The sequence below is a fragment of the Cherax quadricarinatus genome, chromosome 9, assembly GCF_038502225.1.
Source record: "Cherax quadricarinatus isolate ZL_2023a chromosome 9, ASM3850222v1, whole genome shotgun sequence".
Taxonomy (NCBI): Eukaryota; Metazoa; Arthropoda; class Malacostraca; order Decapoda; family Parastacidae; genus Cherax; species Cherax quadricarinatus.
In genome coordinates this window covers 61,229,330-61,245,027 of record NC_091300.1, presented here as the reverse complement: position 1 = coordinate 61,245,027, position 15,698 = coordinate 61,229,330, and the positions used below count along the sequence as shown (strand labels likewise).

Genomic DNA, 15,698 nt, shown 5'->3' with positions numbered 1-15,698 from the left:
CACCACTACTCTCAAGCAATTCTAGGTCAGCTGACTCTGGTTATGAGTCACTTTCCTCAAAAACACAGACATTTGGATTTCTGTTTGGAGGCAGCAATTAAAACAATTTCTCATTGCTTTGTAAGGAAAATAAAAATTCCCATTATACACCCAAACCACCACTGAATTCATATATGCATTATAAAAATTAATATAATTATTTATTTAGTGAAATTGCTACTTTGACCTTGCAGGTCAGGCCCTTAAATTTATTGGCCTTTTACCTTGCAGTTTTTTTTCAATTGAGTGGTACATTTGTATTATGCTTCACACAGACTTCAGTTATGTATCAAAGTATGTCTTAACTATTCATTTATTCACTAGACACAAAAGCCAGTGCTTGCCGACATTGAATTGGGTGAAATCCCTGAGTATGAGTGTAACTCGAGAAAAAAAAACTGCTCTGGATGATGCCAAGCGCAAAATGTTTACATTTTTGTCTCTCAACCAATCGGAATTGAGGAGATGCCACTGTCACTTAATTGGAGCAACTTACTGAAGGCTTGTGATTGGTCAGAACTAGAAAACAGGAACCCAGATGCACAGTGGGAGAAGGAAGACATGTTCAAAAAGTATGCTTTGAGTCCATTAAATTTATGGGCCTGCAAAATAAAGGGTACTGATGTGAGGTAGTCAAGGTGGAGGTTTATAAGAATAATAATCTTGAAGTTGCACATAATAAAAACAGTATTACAATAAATGGTTCCAACAGTAATATTTCATGGATTGGCAGATGTTTTAATAGACTAGAGGTCATATAGTATAATATTTGGGAGAGTTGCTTCAAACTGATTAGAAGTTGTTTTGGTTGGTTTGGATAGTATTGAGAGATGAGATGATTTTTAAGCATAACCCTAAATTTGTATGCTGTCAGGGGATCTTTTACCAGTTCAGGCAGTGATTTCCAGATCTTCGACATTTTATGTGAACTGCATTTTTGTATAGTGAGAGACTAAAACGAGGGATGTCGAAGAGTCCCTTGTGCCTTGTTGTGTGACTGCGTTCTGTTGTAGCTGTAAAGGAGTTTAAAAAGGAGAAGTTTAAGCAGAGGGTTTATATTGGAGTTTAATGTTCTGTATATATTGTAGTCACAGTAATATAAATGTATGTCGCGTATATTTAGTAGGTTCAGGCTTTTGTAAAGTGGTGGGGTGTCCTGTCTGGCACAGGAGCTGGTAATCATAAGCACAGCAGCCTTTTTTTTGGGTTATTAAAGGTTTAATGTGCTTGGCTGTAGTTGATCCCCTGGCACAAATACCATAGGCGAGGTAGGGATATATAGGTACCATCCGACTTACGACCAAGCTTGGTTCCGACCAACCAGTCGTAAGTCAAAATAGACGTAAGTCGAACCTTACTACTGAATATCAACATCGCATTTTTTTAATGATTTTATTTTATTGTTTTATTTTAGTATTTCATTTTTTACTTTTTATGTTGTTAGTACTGCATTTTATACTGTAAGGTTTAGGATAAACACTTCGTAAAATACAAACAGTTGTTTATTTGCCATAAATTTGGCATTCAAAACATGGTCGTATGTCGAGAAGGACACCTTTTGTGATATTGCAACTGCCTTAGGACACCTTTTGTGATATAGTAACTGCCTTAGGACACCTTGTGTGATGATATTGCAATTGCTTTAGGACACCTTAAGATTGCCAAGAGGCAATATGTTAATGAATTTTAATCTGAAGTAAGAACATGATTATTATTTTTCTAGTCACTGTGTTTATTAACAGACAAATTTTTGCAGATGGAATGTGTGGACTCTCAGGAAGGAACAACAACCAGTAATGTGTGCAAGGTAAGACTTGTTCTTTAAGTGTTGTTGAATCATTGAGGTTCATGGTAGATACTAGTATATACCATAGATACTTAAAATTTTCACTGTCTGTTTCACAGACCTGGGTCACTGAGGTCAGTGTGGCTTGCATTAACCTAAGTCATAATTATAGTTCCTTCAAATATATGGCAATGGGTAAGTTTTTGTCTACATATGAGATAATGGGTCTGGGCAATGGATGCATTCATAAATTGATGATTGAACCAGTGGGTATTCCCAGTGTTCCCTCTGCTGAATAAATTGTAGGTTCTCCCAGTGTTCTCTGTGATGAATAAATTGTAGGTTCTCCCGGTGTTCCCTCTGTTTAACCCTTTGAGGGTCGACAGGCCCTCTCCGAAACTCGTTCTCAGGGTCGGCCAAATTTAAAAAAAAAAAATTATTTTCTCTTATGAAAAGATAGAGAATCTTTTCCCGATCATAAAGACACCAAAAGTTTGTAATTTGATAGAAAACTTACGGAATTATGCTCTCGCAAAGTTAGCGGTCTTGGCGATGTTTACGCATCTGCGATTTTGCCCACTTTGAGCCCCATTTTCGGCCAATTTCCCTGTACTAGTCGACAAAAAACATGAATATTTCGCTAGAACTCCATTTTTTCTATCGAATGGGTGCAAGAAACCACTCATTTATGAAATTTGACTATCCAGTACAGTGGTCAGAATTTAGCAATTTTGCCAATTTCACACAAATTTCAAAAGATGCCAATTTCCGAATAGGGTCCAGAATAAACAAGAAAGACATTCCTGGTACTAAAATGACATTTCCTCTAGTCATTAGTCACGTCTCAAGGCCCCTCTTATATTCTTTTGCTTTCCACTTTGAATTTTTATTTTCACAAAAAATATAAGATTTACTGTTATGCAGACTACTGCATTAGTGTAAAAAATGGTATAAATATTATTGGTGCACTTGTGAAAGAATATTAGACTCACCAGTTGACGTGTATTGCATGCTTGGCACGATTTGTTTACTTTTGAAGTTTGGTAAAAATCGAATATTTCTGCTACTTTGAGCTCAATTTCAAGGCACCTTTCTTTGTAAAACCAGTCAAAATCATCTCAATTTCTGTAATATGTCTTCCATTCTATAAAATGAGACCAAGAAAACTAGAATACAACAATAAATACCATACGAAAATTCACTGCAAAGTCGCTGATTTATTAAAAAAAAATGGTCAGTTTTTTTTTTCTCATTATGCACTGTGTGCTGCAGGATTTTTTTTAGACTATATTGTAATCTTCAGATATTGCTATTAATTAGTTAATCCGTTATTAGTGTGTGATTGTTGTTAACCCTTTGAGGGTCGACAGGCCCTCTCCGAAACTCGTTCTCAGGGTCGGCCAAATTTCAAAAAAAAAAAAAATTATTTTTTCTTATGAAAAAATAGTTTTTTTTTCTAAACATTATAGGATAAACAAAAAAAATTTACCATCAATACTTACGGAGATATGGATGCATGAAGTTTGCAGAAAATGAGCCGCGTATGGCAACAGCGACGACTGCCGCTCACCTGGTAAACTTTAGTTTACTTGTATTTGAAGGTTTGTTGTTTTTTTCACTATTTTATTTTTTCACATAACTTATGTGGCCTATGAGACCAAAGTAAGGTGCAATGTACATATATACATTCGTTGTATACAGCACAATAAGCACACAAACATAATTATCAATATATTGTTTACAAAACTTGTTTACAAAAACAAACAATACAAAACATTGTTTATTATTATTGTTCTGTAATATATATACCAATATACAGTCACTGAACATATTCCTATTAGTTCTGCAGCTTGTGGAACTCTGAAACATGGTGTCATACACAATGGTGTTTTATCTTTCTCCCTCATTCTATCTCTTTCAATCTGTCTCTTTCTGTCTATCTCTGTCTCACAGGTACACATAAATACAAGTATACATAGTATAAATTACCTAGGATAACCCAAGAAATCCAGACAAAGTGCTATACTCTGCTTGAAGATGTGAGTAAAAGTGATGACACAGTCTTGTGGCTCTCTCTGAGACAGAGCTAGACGGATAGACAGATACAGGGAGCTTGACAGACAGACAAATAGACAGACAGAAATGTTAGTGTACCAGTACCAGTGTACTAGTGTTCCACCCTCTTCCTCCTCTTCCCCCTACTCTTCTTCATACTCTTCCTCTTCCTCCTACTCTTCCTCTTCCTCCTCCTCCTCTTCTTCCTCTTCCTCCTCTTCTTCCTCTTCCCCCTAATCTTCCTCCTACTATTCCTCTTCCTCCTCCTCTTCCTCTTATTCCTCTTCCTCTTATTCCTCTTCCTCCTACTCTTCCTCTTCCTCCTCTTCCTCCTCCTCTTCCTCCTCCTCCTCTTCCTCCTCCTCCTCCTCTTCCTCTTCCCCCTACTCTTCCTCCTTCTCCTTCTCCTCCTCCTCCATAGTGTAAATTACCAGGAGTCGGCAGCTGTCAAAATGACATATTGTCTCATTACTCACTCCCCCTCCCGCCTGTCAAAACAATGGGGTCCGATGCTGCTTCCCTTCCTCCATTCTATCTAATTATCTTTCTCCCTCATTCTATCTGTCTGTTTATCTCTGTCTCACAGGTACACATAAATACAAGTATACATAGTATAAATTACCTAGGATAACCCAAGAAACCCAGACAAAGTGCTATACTCTGCTTGAAGATGTGAGTAAAAGTGATGACGCAGTCTTGTGGCTCTCTGAGACAGAGAGCTAGACGGATAGACAGGGAGCTTGACAGACAGGCAAATAGACAGACAGAAATGTTAGTATACCAGCAAAAACAAAGGGAGGGCGTTGTTCATCTCATCTTTTGGTATCAGCTCTACCCTCATTTACCCTCATCAAACGTCAGCACTTATCAGATGTTCTCCCCTTATCTTGTTACTGTCATGGGTGAACATTTATTATTACATATTATTATTATTATTACCTATTATTATTATGTATTATTATTATGTATTATTATTATTATGTATTATTATTATTATGTATTATTGTTATTACGTATTCTTCTTCCTCCTCCTCCTCTTCTTCCTCCTCCTCTTCCTCCTCCTCCTCCTCCTCCTCCTCTTCTTCCTCCTCCTCCTCCTCCTCCTCCTCTTCTTCCTCCTCCTCCTCCTCTTGCCTCCTCCTCCTCTTGCCTCCTCCTCCTCTTGCCTCCTCCTCCTCTGCCTCCTCCTCCTCCTCCATTCTTGGAACAAGTTTGAAGAGCTTGTAGTTCATAATCACTATCATTATCATCACCAATGCTCACATCTGAGTCTGGGATTTTGGAAAATAGAGTTTCCTCTTTGATTCTGGTACAACTGAACGTGAACAAGACGGCCCAGCACCAGAGGTGGAAGGCTGTGGGTTGTCTGGGTTTTCCTCACTATTACCCATATTAGGGTCATTAGTTTCGGTCAAAACCTCACCAGAACCTTGAAACTCATCTTCACTGTCACTTCCATCTGTATTAGAACTGTCACTGGGGAACAAAAGTGTCCCAATTCGCCGAGGAGTGAGGAACTTCTTACCGCAGGGCACGGTGGAAATTGTGTACTTTGATGGCATTCCCACAATGCACCACTGGGTCCCAGATTTTTTTCCTACTGTGCACACCCACCACACAGACCCATTCTCTCACATCTAGGCTTATCAGCCTTTTCCTGCGAGATTTGAGGCCGCTAGAATTTATGCGTACTAGTACGTCAAAAACCCCTATGCGTAAGACGTACTAGTACGACCAAAACCCTCAAAGGGTTAATGAAGTCAGTTAGCCAATGCTATTTATCAAAATTTCACTTAAAAGTATAATTTGAAGCTAAATCTTTGGTGTTTTGTTAGCTCAGGGGGCGGCAAACTTTTTTGGGTATTACCCCAAAACAAATTTGTGTTCAGAGGAATTACCCGCCAGACTTGAAAGTCCGCAGTCCAGAAAAACACAAGGAGCGTTCAAATTCCAAATAGTTTATTGAATTCATTTGTATGGAGAATAGTTATACAAACTGAAAAGTATGTATTATATGTGATAAAGCAAATTTAAAAATAAAACCCAAAATTAACAAAATAATAAAATGAAAAATGAACTGCATGAAATTAATAGCAACAGACAAATTTAATAAAAATCTCATTAAGGAACTAAAGAATATCATTGAAAACATTTTCGCTTCAGGTTCTGGAGCAATGATTTCATCTTCGATACTGATTAGGACTTTTTGATGTCAGAGCAATTTGTATACTGTCTTTGACGTTCAACCTATTTTTGTAATGAGAGTGGAAAATCCTTGTTCGCAAAGATAAGCGAGTTGCAAATGGCAAGAAAGGCACCAAACATTTATATTATTATTTGAGTACTAAAATATCTCTAAATGGAATCATATATTCTGATAAAAAACTAAAATATAAATATAAATATTACATTGTACACTCCTAATTGTTATGACAAATCACAAAACACTACCTTACCTTGCTCATTGAAAGTTGAGACCATGGCTCACAAACTTGCTGTGTCAAAGAATTTAAAAAAAAAAATTCTCAGGAAATGATAATCTTTTTTCAATGGTATTTAATCCAAAAGTATGAAATTTGACGGAAAACTTTCAGAATTATGCTCTCACAAAGTTGGCAGTCTTGGTGATATTTATGCATCCACAATTTCGCTCACTTTGAGCCCTATTTTTGCCCATTCCATTGTTCCATTCAACCAAACTCATAGCTATTTTGCTAGAACTCCTTTTGTTCTATCGATTAAGTACAAGACCAACAATTTACAGATTTCAACTAACCAATAAAGTGATCAGAAATTGGTAATTTGGCCAATTTCATACACAATTCAAAGAAGAATTAACAATGCAAACATTCCAAGCACAAAAATAACATTTTTCCTCTTCATTAGTCATGTCTCCAGGCCCCTCTTGTTTACTCTTGAACATCAGCAAAAATCGAATATTTCCACTAATTTGAGTTCCATTTCAAGGTACTCTCAATCTGTAAAGCATTGAAAATCATCTGTCTTTCTGTAATATATCTTCCTTTTTATCAAATGAAACCAAGGGAACGAGAATACAACCATAAATACCATATGAAAATACAGTGCAAATTTGCTGTTTTAAACCAAAAACAGTGAGTTTTTTTTTCTCATGCATTGTGTGCTGCAGGATTTTTTTTATACTGTGTTCACTGACCACTCAGACCCATTATCTCATATGTAGGCCTGCCAGATTTCTCCCGCAAGATATGAAGCTGCTAGAATTTTGGCGTAGTATTACGGAACCGACACTGACTCGAAAGCCATAATATGGGACTGACAGTGAAAGGATTAATCCAGGTGACATAAAAAATGAACTTCTATTGACTGCAAGCAGAAACAGTCATTGATAGTGAGATAGGACACTAGGCCAAAAGTTAGGTGATGGTGTGTCAACAGTGGGATACGCAGTTGTCGTGCCAGCTCCCAAGTCACTGCTGACACTTGCGGTGTTGCCAGCCACTGCAGTCCTTACCTGTTTTACATCATTGCCAACTTAAGAAATCATAACTACAAATGAGATTTTTTATTTTATTAAACTACAAATTATTTGTTTGAAAAATATAACTTGTAATTTGCGTTGTTTGTTTAATAAATTTTTGTGAAATTTTATATGTTTATTGAGCCTTCATTGCCCCTGAGATTTTCATTTTTACCCCATTTGGGATAATTTTCCCCAGTTGTTTGCTGGCCCCTGTGTTAGTGTTGTATTATTGATTGTAAAACTTCCATTGTGGTATTGCAACTGCCCTAGGACACCTTGTGTGATATTGCAACTGCCCTAGGACACCTTGTGTGATATTGCAACTGCCCTAGGACACCTTGTGTGATATTGCAACTGCCCTAGGACACCTTGTGTGATATTGCAACTGCCTTAGGACTCCTTAAGATTGCTAAGAGGCAAGATGTTAATAAATTTTAATCTGAAAGTAAGAATATGATGATGAGTAGGTAGTAGGTTGGTAGACAGCAACCACCCAGGGAAGTACTACTGTCCTGCCAGATGACTATGAAACAGAAACCTGTAACTGTTTTGCATGATGGTAGGATTGCTGGTTTCTTTTTCTGTCTCATAAACACGCTAGATAACAGGGATATCGTGCTACTCCTACTTACACTTTGGTCACACTTCACAGACACGCACATGCATATGTATATACATACATCTAGGTTTTCCCCGTTTTCTAAATAGCTCTTGTTCTTCTTTATTTCTTGTATTGTCCATGGGGAAGTGGAAAAGAATCTTTCCTCCGTAAGCCATACGTGTCGTATGAGGCGACTAAAATGCAGGGAGCAATGGGCTAGTAACCCCTTCTCCTGTAGACATTTACTAAAAAAGAGAAGAAGAAAAACTTTATAAAACTGGGATGTTTGAATGTGCGTGGATGTAGTGCGGATGACAAGAAACAGATGAAAAGAAGTTGGATGTCCTGGCCCTAAGCGAAACAAAGCTGGTGTGTGAGGGGCTTGGACTTCCAGCAGGCATGCATGAGCGTGTTTGATAGGAGTGAATGGAAACAAATGGTTTTTAATACTTGTAAAGCACCCTTCTGGCAAGACAGTGATGGAGTGAATGATGGTGAAAGTTTTTCTTTTTCGGGCCACCCTGCCTTGGTGGGAATCGGCCAGTGTGATAATAAATAATAAAATAAGAATATGATGATTACTTTGGTAGTTATGAAGTGTTTATTAACAGACAATTTTTTTTTCAGATGGAATGTGTGGAACACTCAGGAATAACCAGTAATGTGTGCAAGGTAAGAGTTGTTCTTTAAATGATGTTGAATCATTGATGTTCATCATAGTAGATACTAGCATATTCCATGAATACTAGTATATACCATAGTTACTAAACAATTTCACTGTTACACAGAAATGGGCCATTGAGGCCAGTGTGGCTTGTGTTGACCCATATCATAATTATAGTCTATTGAATATGCTACGATTGGTAAATTTGGCTTACATATGATAATTAAACCATTTTCCCAGCATTCCATGAACAATGATGAGCAAGCTGGTAGTGTTTCCTTTGATGAATAAATCATAGGTTTTCGAGTGTTCCCTCCAATGACTTAATTATAGGTTCTTCCAGTGTTCCCTCTACAACACAGGAGATTCCGGGTCTTGTTTATTGGGATTCGTCATGTTTTTTTTTCTATCAAGGGCCCTTCAAGGCATTACTTGATGTTAGTGAGAAGCTCTTGTTCCATGATATTGGATCTAACCTTCCTTCATTTGTCATTCAGTATTGCCATTCAGGCATCATGGCCCCCTTTGGGTATAGTTCTTCCCAACTCATCCCCTGTAGTATGTTTTGATATCGGTCAACGGCTCTTCATCCATGGAATTTGGGCTACCGACCTTCAGAGAAAGCCTGATTATATTGCATTATCTTAATGTTGTTATTGATAATTTTAAAAGACCTGTTACTAATGTGTGATTGCTGTTAATGAATTTGGTTATCCACTGCTATTAAAATAACTCTTATAGGAATAATTTGAAGCTAAATCTTTGGTGTTTGGATAAAATGCTGTATAATTGATTGTAAAACTTACATTTTATGCGATATTGCAACTGCCTTAGGACACCTTGCGTGATATTGCAACTGCCTTAGGACACCTTGCGTGATATTGCAACTGCCTTAGGACACCTTGCGTGATATTGCAACTGCCTTAGGACACCTTGTATGATATTGCAACTGCCTTAAGACACCTTAAGATTGCCAAGAAGCAAGATATTAATGAATTTTAATCTGAAGTAAGAATTTGATTATTATTTTTGTAGTTTTGAAGTGTTTATTAAGAGAAATCTTTGCAGATGGAAAATGTGGAACTCTAAGGAAGCAACCAGCAGTGTGTGAAAGGTAAGAGTTGTTAAAATAGTAACCTTCGTTTCTTTTGTACAGTAGAGCTCTGCTTGTATGGCAGGTTAGGTTCCAGTTTATATTGCCGGAAAGCAGAGTGCCATTCTCTTCCACTAATAAATGCATATAAATGCCAGACAAGAAGTTTGCATGAACTTGCATTAAGTTAGTAATAAAACTAGGCATTAAAAAAAACAAAAAGGAAATACACAGTACATTCATTACTTACCTTAAAACATTTGTAGTCTTAATGTATGTTTGGAGGTCTGAAACGGACTAATCTAATTTACATTTTTCCCTATGGGAAAAAATTCGTTTGGTAACGGCACTCGAACAGCTGTCTGGAATGAATTGTGGCTGAAACTCGGGGTACCACTGTAGTACTGTACAGTAGGGCCCCGCTTTACGGCGTTCCGCTAATACGGTCGTTTCAAATTATGACCAGAAAACTCTATATGGCTCCCCCCACCTGACTTTCTAATACGGTCACCGTGCCCCACCCGGTTTGTTTACATTAGCTGTGAGATCCATAAGCACTAAGTCTCTCCATTATGTCTGGAAACTCCAGAATTTCAAAGTGTTTTTAACCCTTTGAGGGTTTCGGACGTACTAGTACGTCTTACGTGCAGGGTTTTTTGACGTACTAGTACGCATAAATTCTAGCGCCGTCAAATCTCGCGGGAAAAGGCTGGTAGGCCTCCATATGAAAGAATGGGTCTATGTGGTCAGTGTGCACAGTATAAAAAAAATCCTGCAGCACACAGTGCATAATGAGAAAAAAAAAACTTTCACCGTTTTTTTGGCATAAAACAGCGACTTTGCACTGTATTTTCGTATGGTATTTATTGTTGTATTCTAGTTTTCTTGGTCTCATTTTATAGAATGGAATGCATATCACAGAAATGGAGATGATTTTTGCTGGTTTTACAATGAAAAGTACCTTGAAATTGAGCTCAAAGAAGCAGAAATGTTTGATTTTTACCAAAGTTCAAAAGTAAACAAATCATGCCAAGCGCCCAATACACGTCAACTGGTGAGTCTAACATTCTTTTGCAAGTGCACCAATATGATTTATACCATTTTTTACACTAATGCAGTAGTCTGCATAACAGTAAATCTTTTATTTTTCGTGAGAATAAAAATTCAAAGTGGAAAGCAAAAGAATGTAAGAGGGGCCTTGAGACGTGACTAATGAACAGAAGAAATGTCATTTTAGTGCCAGGAATGTATTTCTTGTTTGTTCTGGACCCTATTCGGAAATTGGCATTTTTTGAAATTTGTGTGAAATTGGCAAAATTGCTAAATTCTGACCACTGTATTGGATAGTTGAAAATGGTAAATGAGTGGTTTCTTGCACTCATTTAATAGAAAAAATGTAGATCTAGCGAAATATTCATGTTTTTTGTCGACTAGTACAGAGGAATTGGCCCAAAATGGGGCTCAAATTGGGCAAAATCGCCGATGCGTAAACATCGCCGAGACCGCTAACTTCGCGAGAGCATAATTCCGTAAGTTTTTCATCAAATCTCATAATTTTGGTGTCATTATGATCGGGAAAACATTCTCTATCTTTTCATAAGAAAAAATTATTATTTTTTTTTTAAATTTGGCCGACCCTGAGAACGAGTTTCTGAGAGGGCCTGTCGACCCTCAAAGGGTTAAAAGCTATTTCATATTTTATATATACTCTGATAATTATACTTATGTATACCTGTACCTAAATAAACTTACGTACTGTGCTGGCATGCAGGTACACATTAAAATCAGTAAGAGTGTCTTATATCTCGAGACGTCGTATTAGTAATGATAATCACGGAGTCTCATTAAATGTCGTATATTACATCTCTTCTAAGCAAATTTCTTCTGAGTTGAAGGAAGTTGTATTATGAAATGATCACCTTCCCTCCTCAAACGTTTGGATATATCCTGAGTAATTCGAGGACCTTGTTGTATAGCAGGTGTTCTTGCCTGGTATTTCATTATGAGTTGTCTGATAACAAACAAAATTCACCATACGGTGGTCTGTTACCAGTCTTTATTTGGTACATATTATATGCATTGAGCATTGAAATGTCCATGAAATGGAAGAAAAGTTTCAAGTACCACTTGTAACTCTTACGAACACAGTCAACAAAACCAATCTGCATGTCACATATAATCAATCACTGTCCAGTTTTCGAATACATTCATTAGTCACTTAATCAACTTTGCCACTGTCTTGCATTTCATTACGGTGAATGGTTGTCAACAATGTGACATCTCGTTTGTCATGCCACCTTAATGCCATGATGTCATTGGCACTAAACACCTGCACGTCATCACCACGAACACCTGCGTTGAGCCTGGGCATATGTTTATGATTAGAACGCACTGTGCCACACACATCTGTCTTGTTCACTCACATGAAATCACTTGAGTAATGGGCTTTTGTACCAGTTATCGGTATATAATGTATGCCCCTTACCAAGATAAGGTGCCATCATGTTTCTCACTACATCACCTGAGATACCCAATAACATCTTGGTATCTTTCAATGTTTTACTTCCCGTGTATACATCAATATCCAACACCAGGCCACTGTCACAGTCACAGAGTACAAACAGTTTTATACCAAAGCGTTTCCTCTTGCTCGGTATATACTGCTTGAATGACAGTCTACCTTTGAACAAAATCAAAAACTCGTCAATTACAAGATTCCTGAATGGATAAAAGTATATGCTGAACTTTTGTTTGAGATACATAAAAACATTTCTAATCTTGTATAACCTGTCACTTCTGTCAGGCCTGGTTTTGTCAGAGAAGTACAACATACATAACAGTAAGATAAACCTGTTCACTGGGATGATTTCACTGAAGACCGGGGTAGAAATTAGCCGATCTGTGGACCAGTATGCTTTTATATTATGCTTATAGACATGAGGCATAAGCATTATTGTTGCAAAAAGCAAATACATTTCTGCAACGGTCGTCTCTTTCCACCTGTGTAGTCTTGACTGTGGTGATATGATCGTATTTGCCATGGTGTACTCAAAATACTTATTACTTTCCCTGACAATAGTTTCCATCAATAGCTGGTCAAAGAATAATTCAAAGAATTCCAGTTCATTGGCCGTGGTTCCAAAGGGACAAGTAGGTAGAATTCCGCTTTGAGAGTCATCAAAGTGGTGGGGGCTTGGGAACAAAATTGGGATTTTGCTGACAGTCTTAGATACGGTTTGCTGGTGGATACTGGACATCATAGGCTGGTTGTGCGTGTGGTTGTGGTGGGCTGATGGCTGACGCTCCGCTTTGTCCTTGAACTGACGAGTCAGCAGCGTGGGTCCCAGTCTGGGCTGGTGAGTCACGCATGGCAGTGCCACTACTATCACCACTACCACCATCTGTTGATGCCTGTGGTCTATCCATGCCAAGTGTAGCCACATCATCCTCACTATCACTATCTAAACCTGGTGTAGGGCCACGGGATGTACTCCGTCCCCTGGGTACAGCATAGGGTACACTACCCGAGCGCATGCAGCGGCGTACATACCGATGCTTCACTGGTGAATATGATTCCTCACTATCACTACTCGAATGATCGTCAAGCGCAATAAAATCGCAATCCACGTCACTATCATCATCATTACTAAAGTCAGAGGCCTGGCCACGCGAAAATATTAGTTTTCTCTTGCGTTGAGGCACAACCGACCGTGAGTAACGAGTGCCCACACCAGAGGTAGAAGGTTGAGGATCGTCAGGGTTTTCTGCACTATTATCGATATCCTGGTCATTCCTTTAGGTCACTAACTGATCAAAGCCATAGAATTCGTCTTTATTTCCACTTCCATCAGTGTCAGAACTATCAGATAGGAAGAGGAGAGTCCCAATTTTCCGGAGAGTGAGAGCTGACTTGCGACGAGGCATGGTGAACAAGGGTAACTGATCCGGCGTTCCCACAATGCTTTGCGGGCGCCTAGATTTTTTGTTTATGGCGCACACCCACCACGCAGACCCGTTCTCTCACATGTAGGCCTATGAGCGCTTTCGTGCTAAATTTGACGGCGCTAGAATTTTGACATAGATCTACGGTTTGGACACTCAACGTGAAGCCGTAGGTCTACGGGACGGACCCTGAAAGGGTTAAAATAATTGGGGATGCCTGGGAACCATATGCTCTCTTTTTCCTTTTAAAAGAAAGGATTTTTTTCCCTCAAAAAATTTGGGGCGCTACGCGAGTGAACGTATATATACGTTTGGACCGTTTAAGGGTTAAGAGTGTAATTGGGCTTGAAGATGCCATATTAATAATGATTGTAACACAATAATAATCACTGAGGCGTATTAAATGTGTATGAAACGTTAATATAGACATTTTGCTTAATCTATGATTTTTTTTTAAATTATATAATAAACATGCTACATAACATCTAAACATATAAATTAACAAATATGAGATGATTTTCTGGTCGGCTTGACAGAGTGAACAAAAACCATTCGTGTCCAGGCTGGTAACAACAACGTTTGTTTACATAACTCACGAACCTTCTACACACTCATTCTCTCTCTCTCGTTTATTCATTTAATCTTGTTTACTCACCTCTCACTCTGCATTAAGACTACAGGTATTTTAAGGTAAGTAATGAGTGGACACGATTATTATATTATAGTTTAATAATAATTATTAATATTAGTACGTGTGTATTATTGTTGAGGTGGTTCGGACATGTAGAGAGAATGGAGCGAAACAGAATGACTTCAAGAGTGTATCAGTCTGTAGTGGAAGGGAGGCGGGGTAGGGGTCAGCCTAGGAAAGGTTGGAGGGAGGGGGTAAAGGGGTGTGTATATACATGCTCGTACATGTATGTGCAGTGTGACCTAAGTGTAAGAAGTAGCAGCAAGACGTACCTGTAATCTTGCATGTTTATGAGACAGAAAAAAGACGCCAGCAATCCTACCATCTTGTAAAACAAATACAGGCTTTCGTTTTACTCACTTGGCAGGACGGTAGTACCTCCATGGGTGGTTGCTGTCTACCAACCTACTTCCAATTGTATATCAGAATTGCTTTTTTTTTTTTTTTTTTTTTTATCACACTGGCCGATTCCCACCAAGGCAGGGTGGCCCGAAAAAGAAAAACTTTCACCATCATTCACTCCATCACTGTCTTGCCAGAAGGGTGCTTTACACTACAGTTTTTAAACTGCAACATTAACACCCCTCCTTCAGAGTGCAGGCACTGTACTTCCCATCTCCAGGACTCAAGTCCGGCCTGCCGGTTTCCCTGAACCCCTTCATAAATGTTACTTTGCTCACACTCCAACAGCACGTCAAGTATTAAAAACCATTTGTCTCCATTCACTCCTATCAAACACGCTCACGCATGCCTGCTGGAAGTCCAAGCCCCTTGCACACAAAACCTCCTCTAACCCCTCCCTCCAACCTTTCCTAGGCTGACCCCTACTCCGCCCCGCCTTCCTTCCACTACAGACTGATACACTCTTGAAGTTATTCTGTTTCGCTCCATTCTCTCCACATGTCCGAACCACCTCAACAACCCTTCCTCAGCCCTCTGGACAACAGTTTTGGTAATCCCGCACCTCCTCCTAACTTCCAAACTAGGAATTCTCTGTATTATATTCACACCACACATTGCTCTCAGACATGACATCTCCACTGCCTCCAGCCTTCTCCTCGCTGCAACATTCATCACCCATGCTTCACACCCATATAAGAGCGTTGGTAAAACTATACTCTCATACATTCCCCTCTTTGCCTCCAAGGACAAAGTTCTTTGTCTCCACAGACTCCTAAGTGCACCACTCACCCTTTTCCCCTCATCAATTCTATGATTCACCTCATCTTTCATAGACCCATCCGCTGACACGTCCACTCCCAAATATCTGAATACATTCACCTCCTCCATACTCTCTCCCTCCAATCTGATATCCAATTTTTCAT

At 38.7% G+C, this 15,698-nt stretch overlaps 2 protein-coding genes across 2 annotated transcripts in view; one reads left to right on the top strand and one right to left on the bottom strand.

Annotated features, from left to right (window-relative positions):
* The window catches only part of LOC128686057 (uncharacterized), a 185,255-nt gene that overhangs the window by 156,377 nt on the left and 13,180 nt on the right, over positions 1-15,698 (top strand). The window contains exons 12-14 of the mRNA XM_070083448.1: positions 1,796-1,846; positions 8,611-8,655; positions 9,716-9,761. The gene's annotated coding sequence lies outside the window, so the exon portion shown is untranslated. The remainder of the gene's footprint in view (positions 1-1,795; positions 1,847-8,610; positions 8,656-9,715; positions 9,762-15,698) is intronic.
* Positions 750-15,698, bottom strand: part of LOC128698386 (uncharacterized) — a 98,868-nt gene continuing 83,919 nt past the window's right edge. Inside the window, exon 9 of the mRNA XM_070083447.1 lies at positions 750-1,052. The gene's annotated coding sequence lies outside the window, so the exon portion shown is untranslated. The remainder of the gene's footprint in view (positions 1,053-15,698) is intronic.